The sequence below is a fragment of the Mastigoproctus giganteus genome, chromosome 12 (genome assembly GCF_048544385.1).
Source record: "Mastigoproctus giganteus isolate SK-2022 chromosome 12, ASM4854438v1, whole genome shotgun sequence".
In the NCBI taxonomy this organism is placed as follows: Eukaryota; Metazoa; Arthropoda; class Arachnida; order Uropygi; family Thelyphonidae; genus Mastigoproctus; species Mastigoproctus giganteus.
In genome coordinates this window covers 101,350,389-101,364,714 of record NC_143586.1, presented here as the reverse complement: position 1 = coordinate 101,364,714, position 14,326 = coordinate 101,350,389, and the positions used below count along the sequence as shown (strand labels likewise).

General features: G+C 36.9%; 1 long non-coding RNA gene across 1 annotated transcript in view; it reads left to right on the top strand.

Moving 5' to 3' along the window:
• Positions 1–12,774, top strand: part of LOC150077303 (uncharacterized) — a 110,603-nt gene extending 97,829 nt beyond the window's left edge. The window contains exons 3-4 of the long non-coding RNA XR_016547691.1: positions 357–443; positions 12,488–12,774. This is a non-coding gene — a long non-coding RNA (uncharacterized LOC150077303). The remainder of the gene's footprint in view (positions 1–356; positions 444–12,487) is intronic.
• The last annotated feature ends 1,552 nt before the right edge of the window (positions 12,775–14,326 follow it).

The following is a 14,326-nucleotide window of genomic DNA, read 5'->3' as shown; positions in this document are numbered from 1 at the left end:
GGCTGTATGATTAGGATTGTCCGGTATTCTTGAGAATACGGACATATTTATTATAGTGAAATTTTAATGAAATTTTACTGTATATATTTTATAAGTACAGTATATATGGTTTGAATTCCAGAAAATGCTGTATGCTGAGAAATATAAAATTTTAGATATAATAATTTTTTTTTTTTTTATGCTATTTTATCTTTCTCCCTTTTCCATATTTTTTTTTTTTTTTTTTGCGTTAAGTTCTTTTACAGAATATATACTCCAAAATGATATGCTATTCACAGATATAACTTTCTAGGATAAAATATGATGAAAAATAAATTCCTAGGTTTATTTGATTCATCCAATTATTTTTTTATCAGTATGATGAAGAGGAGGAGGAAGAAGAGGAGGAAGGAGGAGAAGAAAGGCAAGCAACAGGAGACGATGAAAATAGCAACAATCCAGAGGTAGGATAGCAAATCTTAATATAAAAGTGATTGAAAAACAAAGTAATTTTACTATAAAAATACATTGAACTGTGGAAAAAAATTTTTTTAGTTAATATTCAAAAACTAAAAATACATTAAAATAAGTTTTTTTTTTTTTTTTTTTTTTCAAATTAATTTGCAACATAATATTTATTCTTTTCAATACATCATTTCTCACCCATGTACAAGAATTTTTATTCTATACAGAACTTTACAGTTCTTGTGCATGTCAGACCAGGTTTGCATTTCTATCATTTGGTTATTGTCATGAAATTGATATCCTTTTAAATTCTTTCCTTCTTAAGTGTCCGGAAAGCCAAAATTCTGAAGGGGCATATCAACTGTAGGGAAATATATTTAGACTTTAAAAATCAAACATTTTTAGGGGTCCATGGTTTTAGAGAGCACAAAACCTATCATACTGCAATAAACACAGAAATCCATGTTTTTTTGTTCTGATAGTAAGTTCATTTTCAAGAAGATTGCAATAAAAATTTTATTTTTAAATCAATCATTAAAAGATCAGAATAAAAAAAAAAAAAAAAAAAAATCTGAATGAAACTTTGTAGCAATAGTTCTAGTAGACGTAAATGATTTAAGAAAGCAAGCATATACAGCATCAGCTGAAAAAAGAAAAAATCCCTTCCAATAGTTCAGTCTGTTCTTCCTTGAATTTATTTAAGCTATCAACTTCCACAACAACAGATAGAAGTTTGTTCCAGCAATCAACCACCTGCTGGTTGAAGCAAACTTCCACACATCTATTCTGCAACCATCCTTCCTCAATTTGAATTTGTGTTCCCTCATGTGTAGCCTGAGCAAGAGAAAGAATCCAATCAGCATTGAGCTTGCTCATCCATTCATATCCTTAAAACACCTCAAGCAGACCACCTCACAGGTGCCTAGTCTCCAGAAGCTGCAATTTGCAGGACTTAAGTCTTTCTTGGTAAGAGCAACCCTTTGTTCCCCTCACAAATCTCATTGCCCTTTTCTGTACTTTTTCCAACAGCTCTACATACTTCCTAAAATGAGAGAGAGAATATTTATAGCAACATTTGGTTGTAACTGGTTACGAGGTTAAGTATTACAACTTTCCCTTCATGGCTGTGAAGGCCCCCAGACCTGTATGCAGTACTCAAGGTGTGGTCTGACCATTGCCTTATGTGATGGGATAATCACCTCTTTATCCCTACTTGCAGAATCCTTGTATATCATTGAAAAAACTCCATGAGCTGGCCTGGCAGCTCAGAAACTTTGAACTTTATCCATAGATTGCTAAGTTCAGACTTTCTTAAGGTGTGTAATTGTGTATGTGCATGTCTGATCCATTGATTGTTTTTTCAGGCATAATGATGAATCCAATTTTCTTTTCAAGTAACAATATGATATAGAAATTTTCATTATCCTCTACTTGAAAGTATTCAAATTTCTCTCTCTGTTGTTTATTCCTTAACTTTGAAACCCATTACGAACAAACGTTTTAGAAGTTTTCCTTGTCAGGAATTAAGAAATATGCTTTGCAAACACTGATATTCAATGAATTGGCTAAATGACGATATTAGCAATAGTAGTGGCAAATTATGCAAGAAAGCAGGCTTATAAAGCATCGGCCAAAAAAAAAAAAAAAAAAAATCCACCCTTTCTGTGTCACATGTACACCCCCCTCCAATAATTTTTCTAGTTCTTCCTTGGATTTATTCAAACTACCCTCTTCCACAACAGTAGATGGAACTTTGTTCCAACAGTCAACCACCTGCTGGCTGAAGGCAAATTCCATACATCTATCCTGAATTTATGCCCCTTCATGTGTGTAGTCTGAGCAAGAGGAAGAATGCCATCAGCAATGAATTTGCTCAATAAGATCACCTCACAGATCCTTATATGTAGATGCTGCAATTTGCAGAACTGAAGCCTTTCTTGGTGCTTCATTCCCTTAACCAATCTCATTGCCTTTATCTACACCTATTCCAGCAGACCAACGTCCTTCTTAAAATGAGATCTCCCTGTATGCAGTACTCAAGATGTGACCTAACCACTGCTTTGTACAATGGGATAATCACCTCCTTATCCTTGCTAGAAAATTTCTTGTATATCATTGACAAGACAACATCTCATTAGCTGTCTGCATTTTTAGAGAACTTTTTATCTGACTGCACAGTTACCTACAGATCTTTTTTATTTTCCACTACCCTAAGTGTAGTACCACACAGGTTGATATGTTAACTGCAATTACTGGTGCGCATATGCAGTTTCTCTTGTTTGTTTGCCCTGCATTTGTCAATGTTAAATTTCACCTGCCATTATTCATTTCATCCGTCTAATTTTCCTGGCCCTTATTGCAGAATCATATCATGATTATGCTTATTAACCACTTTGCTAATCTTTGTATCATGTGAAAACTTAGACATTGAGCCTGATATACCTCATCAGTATTATTAATAAATATAAAAAACAATAATGGGCCCACCGCCAAACACCTAGAACTCCACTAATAACATTAGTCCATGAAAAGCATTGTCCAGTAATAGCCACTCTGTCTTCTCCTACTCAACAATCCCTTCATCCATAGCAGTGACTTCCTTAATGCCACACTGCTCCACTTTGTACATCATTCTTTTATGTGCAAAAGTATTAAAACTTTCCTGAAATCCAAGTACCAGGTGGTTATAAAATAAGTTTCCCTGTTCAGGAGACCCTAGTATCAAAACGGTTAGAGATAGCACTGCGAAAATCGGTGGGTATGTCATTTAGGATATGGGGAAGCGATTTGTAGAAGGGGGGAAAATAGTTCAAATTTCCGCTACCAGGGGAGAAATTGGCACTGTAAACAGGAGATGGAATACTTAACTTAGGATTAAATTTTAATATCAAAACTTAGAAATCTACAGATATTGTTTTATGTGCTTTCCTTCACTTGAGATGACATTCTGAAAACGGACTGCATGCTACACAGTTTTGCATAGCATCTCATTGGGGATGTTGGCTACATGCTGTTTAATGCTTGCTTTCAAATCAACAAGTGTCTGCATGCCACCATGGTAAACTCTGTCTTTCAGGTATCCCCATAGCCAGAAATCACACGGATTGAGATCTGTGATTGGGCTGGCCAGAACTGTGGAAAATCTCTAGAAATTATGCGATCATTTCCGAATGTTGAATGGAGCAGTTCCTTCACTTGTCGACCATCGTGGGGAGGGGTGCCATCTTGAACACTATTGTCTCCAAGCATTGCCTTTCTTGCAGAGCAGGAATAGTGTGATCTCTTAGAAGAGCACAGTACCATGCACTAGTTACCGTACACCTTACGGGGCAATGAGGTGTAGACTCTTCAAAGAAAAATGGTCCAGTTATAAACTCTGCTGTGAATCCACACCATACTGTAACATATGGACTTTGTAATGGTCTTTCATGAACAGCAGATGGATGAGAATTTTGGAAGTTTTTTGCATTTACAGCCCAATGAAGAGTGAAATGTGCCTCGTCAGACCACAAGGTCATTTGAGCTCATGTATACGAGCCAGAAATCGTAGAGCAAAGTCTATTCGTTGTTGCTGATTGCAAGACTTTAGTTCTAGCACTACGTGAACCTTGTATGGGAACCAGGGTAATATTATTCTAAGCACTTTATGTATAGTAGACAAAGGTTCAAGTCTCTTGACACACCTCTGGCAGACACTACTGACTGGTAGTGTTTTGCATTCTGACCATTGCAGCTGCCACTTCATCCACTACCTCCTTTCTGATACGTGGTCGTCACCTGCCTGGAATTGCACTTAACTCCCCAGTCGCTTAAAATTTCTTTATTAGTTTTTGAAGCCCAACTGACATCAACGGTCCTTTAAGCAAGCCTTTAAGTTTCCGATATTCACGTTGTGCTGCATTAGTGTTACTATTATTCTGATAGTACAGTTTTACTAAAAGAGCACGTTCCTTTTTTTGTAAGAGCCATAATGGTTATTGACAGTGGCATTTCTGTTTTTATCTAACAGGATGTCATTTGCATAAGCAGCATGTCTTGAAGTAAATGACAAGTTTTACATATGTGCAGCCCCGTTTTTATTCTGGTGGCAGAAATTTGAACTAATTTTTTTCTCTACAAATCGCATCCCCATACTCTAAATGACATATCCACCAATTTTCACAGTGCTAACTCTAACCGTTTTGACACTGTGGTCTCCTGAATAGGGAAACTTATTTTATAACCACCCGGTATATGATATCAAAATTATTTTTTGCATTCATTTCCTTTGTTACTGCATCATAGTATCCAATCAGATTTGGTGCCTCCGTAGCCAGGTGGGCAGGAGCAGCAGTGCGTAGCACACGCTTCTTGATTAGACCGGGGTTCGAGCCCGTTCGAAGCAAAAACCCTTTCCTTTACCCCTGATGGTAATTATATCTTTAAGAAAATCCCACATCAGTACACTGTGATCACTACCACCTAGTGGTTCCTTTATCTGCAAATTCTTAATACATGAATGATCACTGCTGATAACCAGATCAAGAGTATTACTCTCTTGAAAATAGAATATTGATTGATAAAGTTGAAAATAGAATATTGATTCTATTTTCAACAAATTTTCTTAAAAAATAGAATATTGATATGAAATGAACATTCATCATCATTGATTAATGTACATTGTGCATTGATGAATGTTCCTTGATAGAACAGTTAGTTAGTTATTTGGTTTTTAGGAGCATTAGCAACTAAGGCCATATTGCTCCGGGATATGCAGTGGTCATTCCCTGACCTTTCCGCATCCTCCGTATTTGGTGGTGACGGGCTCGAACCCCGGTCTGAACAAGAAGCGTGTGCTATGCACTGCTGCTCCTTCCCACCTGGCTACGGAGGTGCCAGATAGAACAGTATGATGTTCCATTTTCTTGATATCCAATACAGGCAAAATACAATAAAACAAAATAAAATGAGCACAGACACTTTCGAGACTATAGCTCTCTTTCTCAGCTGTAAAACACATAAAAATACACAAAAACGTTACAATGCAATGAAGAATGATCTGCCAGGCATGGTCATTCCAAACAGAGTATGCACGAGGTTGGTGCACGTAATGCTAGGCACATTCACTGGGCAGAACCAGGTAACTGTTGCTGCGAATGTAGGGTGCACGAATGAGGTGTATGCCAATGCTTGTCACATTGTAAGACAACTGCCTCCGTGATTGGGTGCATGCACATGCCTCTCTTGCGATTGAGGAAACTATGGCAACCGGATATATGAAGTGACTCGAGCCACAACCATTGATGGTAGCAACGTTGTAGATGACTCTCATCAACTGGTGCAGTACCACCACTTTGCATATTGGAGGCTCAAAGTGGTGGAACCCATGTTTAGTCTCCAGAGCGAAGATCCAGTCAACCCTTCCCCATCTCTTCCATCATGCAGTATGACTGATGACTTTGAGGTAATGATGGACATAATGGCGAGATCTAATCTTCCTTACATTTCGAGGGTACAGTTCTAAAACAGTGTTCGCAGGCCGGCCACTAGTTAGTACACCAGACCGAACCTATTGGTAACTCTTTAGGAAGCTTCTGGATCAGCTAGTGTGTAATCTTCCTAATTCTACTCTGCCAATATAGTGACTGGAGGGAGTCTGAGTAGTGTTGTGTGGGGGGGGGCATTGTCGAAGCCGTGTTTAGTCTCCAGAGCTAAGTTCTGGAGACTAAACACGGTCCGGTGTACACACTTTCTAGTTAGTACACAGGATAGAACCTATTGGTAACTCTTTAGGAGGCTTTTAGATCAGCTAGTGCAGTGGTCTCAAACTCAAATTGCATGCGGGCCAAATGCACGACCTGAAGGCAGCTGATGGGCCGGAATTTTTTTTTTAACAAAATGAGAGTGAATATAAGCACCGTATTTACAACAAATACATAATTGAAATGTATTTGCGGGCCGTGTAAAATTGTTTGGGGGGCCGGATGCGGCCCGTGGGCCGCCAGTTTGAGATCACTGAGCTAGTGTATAATCTTCCTACCTCTACTTTGCCAGATAGTGACTGGAGGAAATCCGAGTAGTGTGTGTGTGTGTGTGTGTGTGCAGGGGGCATTGTCGAGGCCACGTTATGTCAAGGATCTGGGTATATTCTTACCATGTATATGCCATATCCAAAAATTTCATTACTTCACACAGCATGTCCCTCCCACTTTTTCTTACTATTGAATACACCATGAATTGTCAAACTAATAGAGTAAGCTTATCTGCAAAAAAGATCTAAACCTCCCAAACACTTCCTAGTTCATTTCACAAATATACGTGGTCTCAACGATGTCCATTTCAACTTACAGTCTGCCAAACCCCATATACTTTTTCCTGACAGAATCTCAGTTATCTGTTGATTCAACTACTGCTCATCTCAGTTGCCCAAATTATTCGCTGTATGATTCCTTTCGCCTCCTTTATTCCACACTCCACTTTAAAATCTCGTCCTGTATCTAAACCTTGGTTTTCCAATATATGTGCCAAGGCTGTACAAGAGAAGAATATTGCATATCGTAATTGGCTTGTTTCGAATCCTTCAGTTTCATTTTCTGTCTACACCAAAGCTCACAACAATTGTGAAGCAGTTATTAATCAGTCCAAAATAGATTTTGAACTGGCTGAGAGTAGAAAACTTGCTTCTTGCCCTAATGGTAGCCGAGCATTCTGGTCTCTTGCCAAAGCTATCGGCTGCAACTTTTGCCCATCTCTGCTCCAACCTTTGTCAAAACCAGATGGTTCTGTTGTTACTTCAGCCAAGGATGAAGCTAACCTGCTAGCATCCCATTTTTCTTTCAACTTATGTATTAATGATCTTGGTAAAACACCTCCCACCATTCCCAACATGCTGCATTCAATGCCTCCTGTGGTCTTTCGTCAAAACGATGTCAGAAGGATTTTGATGAATCTTGATGCTAAGAAAGCTCCAGATCCTGAGGGTATTTCTCCACTTGTCCTCAAAACCTGCACTGCTGAACAAGCTCACCTGCCTGCAGATCGCATTTGTCTAGGGCGTAAGCAAGATAGCCACAGTTCGTGAGGTCGACCTTTATTTTTAAAACTTCACGTCTGTCATTCATGGAGCTGGAATGGGTCCAAGCACGGATGAGTAGTGCATGTACGGTACTCAGTAAATGGCTCGGGGCATATGCTGACCTGTGGTTAGTAAACTGGCCAGTGCACGAGGGTTTTTGTATTACCCAATACCAGGCATTTCAGTATGCCTTTCTAAGATGTTACGTGGGTACAGGATAGTGCTTGCAGCTACCCTGTAGAAAATTATGATCTCATCTCGAGGTTGAAACCCCCATCCCCTCCTTTTTACAGGCTCGATATACAGCATCACGTACCACAATTATGGCAGCTGCTATGTGGAAGAAACTGCCAGGAGACTCTAGGATTGCATCTCAGAATATGAGAGGGCCATCCAGACTGCGGACTCAAAACACTATTGGTCCATGCAGCATGATCAAAATCTGCGGCATGATACTGAAGTCACTGACCACTCATGTTGCTACCATCAATGGTTGTGGCTGGAGTCACTTCATATATCCGGTTGCCAAAGTGTCCTCAATCGCAACAGAGGTGTGCACATATACCCAATCATGGAGGCAGTTGTCTTATAATGTGAAAAGTGTTGGCATACACCTCATACGTGCATTCTACATTCGCAGCAACAATTACCTGGTTCTGCCCAGTGAATGTTCCTAGCATTACGTGCACATTCTTTGTTTGTCTGGCACGACAAACAAATTCTTCATTCCATTGTAAAGTTTTTATGTGTTTTACAGCTGAGGAAGAGACCCATAGTCTCGAAAGTTTCTGTGTTCATTATATTTTAGTTTTCAATAAACCTTTGTTACTGTTTTCCGGACGGACAATACATTTACTTTATTCAAAATAAAATTTAGAAAATAATTATGGATAGAAAGGCTCTTAAACTGTTTGGCCACCTGTGCATATGAATGAACCACACAAAATACTGTTAAATTATAAACACATGCTGCACATCAGAAAACATCTTTTGATCACCCTTTCAAAAATAAATATGTAGATACCTTTCATCCACCCAGTGGAAGCATAATTCATGGTCTCCTGCCTAAAGTATGGTAAAAACTGTTGCTGGACCAAGCAAGGAAAACCCCACCCCACTTAACCTAATGAGTGAGTGTAGATATCCGTTAAAGAAGAAAAACCTAAAAAAGGATGAAAGTTTAGAAGAATTATAGTGTGACCTTCTTCAAGAGGCATCAGCTTTGTGGAAATTCCCAGACACTTGCATTTCTGTCATGGCATCTAATAGCAAAAGAACCACATATGCTCCAGTGTGTGCAATCAAGTCAGACACAACAGAATAGGCCTTGAATATGGTTATCCCAAGAACTAGGAAATAACTCTCAAACTGAAAGACAAATGTAAATTGACAAGCCAAACCAAACCAAAATACAAATATGCAACATAAAATCTGTTAATCAAAATTAAACAATAAAACTGCAAATTAACTACAAAAATGAGATTAATTTGATAACTAAACACATAAAAAACTTAAAATACAAATAAATTTACTGACTAAATTAGATTAGTGGTAATCATATCAAAGAATATAATTGTAAAAAGAAGTGGGGGTGGACAGAACGGTTGTTAAACTGTTTGGCCACGTGTATATTTGAATGAGTTGGAGAATATTCAAATATAAACACATGCTGCACCTGTAAAAATAGCTTCTTTCTCCTGTCATAAACAAAACATTAACAGTGTTGAACTCAGATACACTGCACCACCACCATCATCAGTGACAGTTGTGCTGCATCCACCCATATCTCCCCCCTCCGAATTACTAACCCCAGTTTCAGGCTCGAAATACACCATTTTTAGGGTCCGTAGTTTAACGAAGGACCCATATAATGTCACTCAGTTGTCTGTTTGTCCATCCATCTGTCACAGCATTGTATCTCTGGAACCACTCAACCTGTTGACTTAATTTGCATGGGTTTGTACATCATGTGGGCCAACATAACAGCATATTGAACGTTGTTGACAAAAATTTGTCAGGGAAATGGGGGGGACAAAAATATTGTTGACAATCTATAGCTTATTATACACCGTTGGAAAGAGCTCAAGTAGGTTTCAAATATAATTTTTAAAATTAAAAATGCCAATGCCAGAAAGGTAAATTTGAGTAATTTTTGTGTCTTCTCCTCTATTTCCATTGCTAATGGAGCTAAAAATTTAAAAATCACATTAGCTATGTGTTATTTGATGCTTATCAAGGGAAAATTATTCTGATTGAAATCTATCATTTGCTTTGTGTTAAAATTAAAAAAACAGTTTTTTATTGCACTCGAAAATGCACTTCTTTGTACCAAGTAACTCTCCTTTTGGTGACAAAAAGGTTGCTAAATAATTAGTTAATAATATATAAATATTTATAATAATTCTATTTATAAATTTTGCGAAGAGAAGTAATTTTTAACAATTTTCAAAGCTGAAGTTGTCCCGGCAAGGAGGTATTCAGAGAGCCAGTGGTGGGGAGGCACCTGCACGGAGTCTTGCACAGCCCTCACCTGCCAGTCGCTTCTCCCACAAGAATTTAATTGCTTCTCCAGGAAGAAGTCGCTTCTCCCACCCTTGTCATTCACAACAACTGGAAAGACTCAAATAGACGTTTTCGTTAGTTTCTCAGTTTTAGGCCAAGCCAGGGTACTAGAAACTTTTTCAGTTAGCATAAAGCTCTCTATTTGAGATACTACACTGATGACCATTCATGACCACAGACCTTTCATTCTGAGTGCCTGCCACTCAGTAGTTGACTGATTTATTTCTTAATTATATACTCTCTATCTTCATATATCCATGTACTTGGCACATTAGTCTAAGTCTCTCATTTGCCATAAAGATTTATATCAAATCAAAATTTTTATATCCATATTTATATTTTAATAAAAATGCAGATGGTTTTAACCATAAGCTACTCAAACTATACAGTAATTTTTAATTTCCCATGATAAATGCAATCTCATTAATTACAATTAATGAGACCATTTGGGTCTCATTAATTGTAATTACAAATCTCATATCTTTAAATATTTGAAGTAGTGTTCAAACTGAAACAGGTACAAATAGATTCAATGTTCTTTATGTACGTTTCTTTTTTTTTTTTTTTTACAGTACATCACAATATATTTCACTTATGTTGTTTTAATTATTTAAAGCAGATTATGACAACAAAATTATATGATTTAACAAAATACTCCCAGAGTCCTGATGAATGAATTTCTCATTATCCTTCCCTCCACACCCCGATCATATGCCGCAAATGATTCACAGATAGTTATTTATGCATGCATGGGTTTTTTCTCTGTAGTATATTATGTTCACTGTCATTGATTTTCTCTAAGTTGAAAAAGAGGCTCATCGCCTTGAAAGCTTAGTGTCACATAGTTTACTTTATGTTATCTTATATTTATTGCTTTTAATTGCATGTATTTTCAGTTTTTAAGGTATATTTTATTGTACATCTTAATCATAGCTATTTTATGTTCTTAATTGTAGGTATTTTAACATCCATGTAATTAGTCTTTTGTTTTAATAAACTGTCAAGTCAGTGGAAGCTGCATATTATTAATAATCCTGATGTCCAAGGCCTTTTCTCTAACAAAACTTCCTTCAACCCTTTTCTTTTTTTTTCTAATTTTGTTATGTAAAAATTAGAGTAATATATCACTGTATGAGTGGGCTGGAAAGTAATGCCTCTCACTGCATAACTTTTGAAGAAATGGGGATAAGCAAAAAAAAAAAAAAAAAGAGTTGCCTTTAATTTGATGTATCATCTTTCTACGTATGTCTCACCTAACTCAATGCATTTTGTCCACTGCTTAACAAGTTTTTGTAATGATAATGTTCAAGAAAATTATTTCAGCTGAGAGGCTAGCTATCTCTTAATGGCTGCTTTCACTTCTTCATTAAAATCATAGTTATTCCCTTATATGTTATTTGAACTTTTGGGAGGAAAATTGCTTGGAGATTAAATCTGCACCATATGTAGGATGTGGAACAACTCTAAGTTCTAACTATGATATTTTTGCCAGTGAGTCCTGCATTGTCATGTTGAAGCAACCAGAACTATTCCTAAGATCATTCTTAAATTTACACGCCTTCATGTAAAGCACCAAATTTAAAAGTGCATCCTTTTATTTCTGAAAGTTTATTATTGCAAAAGTAAATTTTGTTGGCCTTGAGGCTTGCCCCTGCATTTTATCACACAGTTTGCACATTTGAATCGCCCTGGAAGCAGAACTGCCACAGTGCCAGGCCTTTCTTGTTTTGAACTTGCCCAATTAGAGGTGTATAAGGCTTTGAATGGTTTGAGCATGCTCAATGCCAATGGGATTCTTCATCTTGCTCAGAATAATCACCTCAGAGGGCATAAATTCAAATTGAGGAAGGACGGATGTCGGATAGATGTGCCGAAATTTGCCTTTGGCCAGCGGGTGGTTGGATGGTGGAACCGACTTCCATCATTTGTTGTTGAAGTTGATAGCCTAAACAAATTTAAGGCTCAACTGGACAGGTATTTCGAGCAAACGGAGGGGTGAAATGGGAGTGGTGTTTTTTTTTTTTTTTTTTTTTGACTGATGCTGAATAAGCTTGCTTTCTTGCATCATATGCCTCTACTAATGCTAATGCTAATTTCTTAACGTACTAGACTGAATAATTGCGGGCCCTTTTCCATAAACTCAGTTTAACATTTGCAGCAGTCAGACACTCAATCACTTCATGTTGTTTGAGCCATGTATTCAAAGATACTTCCATTTAAAATAGTACAGCTTTTGAATGAACAACACTACTGCATATGTATTGACTTGAAATTATTAGCTACATGAAGAACCTAGTCAGAATTGTCTGTGCCACCTGAAACTGAGTTTATAAACTAAGGAGGTATTATTTTTCAGTGCAAATTAAATGAAATTATAATTTTATTGATTTTAAAAAGTATATTGTAATGATTTGCAATTTTTTTCAGAGTGGCAAAGGGGGAAAGAAGATACCACCACCACCACCTCCTCCAGAATGTAAACAACAATAATAGTTCCAGTTTACAACTGATTTGTGAAGGAGAGATGGCTTCTACTTATTGTGAAGCTTTCTCCTGTGCATTGCAGAGGGGCCTTCTATAGACTGTTTGCACATGCGTATTCTGTTCATAGAAATGACAAATCGAAAATGCAGCATGGTTTATTAAATTTTGAATGTACTCAATTTTGCTGCAATTAACTAGGTATGGCAAGACAAAAAATTTTTATAATATACTACCACTTTTTTTTTTTTTTTTTTTTTTTTAAGAATCATTTTCTCTACAAGTTCTGATCAGAATATTTGAGTGCTTACATTTTTAGGTATAAATATTTTTACTTACATTTGTATAAATATGATTAGTTATTTTTCTTATAGTCTTTTTTTGTGTAATGTAAACAAGATTCTGATTGTGTACAAGTAAAAGTGTGGGTGTGCATGCACTGTTGGGTAAGAAGAAAGAGAGAATGAAGTTTTGTAGACTACATTTGGTCATTTATCTTAATAAACACCCTAATTTCTGCTAAAGTTATTTTGTTTTCTTTTTCTGTAACACATCATTGTGCATTTTAACCACTGTGTGTAATCATAATATTTCCATTTTTTAAAGTGTATTAGAAGATATCATATATTTAGCAATAGACTTCAGCTGCAAAGCCTTCTTTTTTTTTTAATTTACACATTTATCATAGGTAGAACTCGACACCGTGTGGAAAAGTCTGAGTTCAATTCCCTTCAAGATGGGGAACTTTTTTTTTTTTTTTTTTTTTCCTGCCATATAACCAAAGCCATTTATTCTGTCTTGGTTGAGGATTACATGTTTTTTGTCCTGTTTTGATTGTTTTGCAATACCAGATTTTTTTTTTTTTCATAGATTTTATTTTTTCATAAATGAAAAGTCAGTTTTACGACTCACTTCAAATACAATATGAAGTACAAAATTTGGTTCAAAGTATTGATAGATTATAACAAGTTAAAATCCAACAGCTCATACTATCATTAGGTATACTATATGCATATCTTGTGTAACTCCTGATCAACCATCTTACCACTTAGCCTACATTGGGCTGCAAAGTGATGCATATACGAAGAATAGCTTAGAAGATGTGGACTGAGAAGGTTGGCAACTAGACATGTAAGGGGAGATCTAATTAAGCTGTATAACGGATTGATTGAGAAGGAAGGGATCGATTAAAATGAAAGAGGAATGTCTGTTCTCCCTTGTTGATGAAACAGGGGCTCAGGATGGTCCTTGGCAAACCCAGGGTCCTGAGCTGGTTATCATCGTTCTTCTCTCTCTCTCTCTCTCTCAGGGTAATACAGAATTTTTTTTTTTTTTTTTGCTGGTGCAGCAAAAGCCTTAGGCTTCCTTGCACCATATGGCTAATAGTAATAACGCAAACCAGACGACACGCATAAAATCTCAAAGAATAACAGAAGATTGGATCTTGTGAAGTTCACCTAAGGACAATGGGTTGTCAAATATTGGAATAAGTTGCCACCCATCATGGTAAAGGCTGTGAATCTGATCAAGTTTAAAGCAAAATTGGATCGAGTTTGAGAACGAACTCGTTCTCAAATACAGAATTTTTTTTTTTTTTTTTTTTTTTTTTTTGCTAGTGCAGCAAAAGCCTTAGGCTTCCTTGCACCATATGGCTAATAGTAATAACGCAAACCAGACGACACGCATAAAATCTCAAAGAATAACAGAAGATTGGATCTTGTGAAGTTCACCTAAGGACAATGGGTTGTCAAATATTGGAATAAGTTGCCACCCATCATGGCAAAG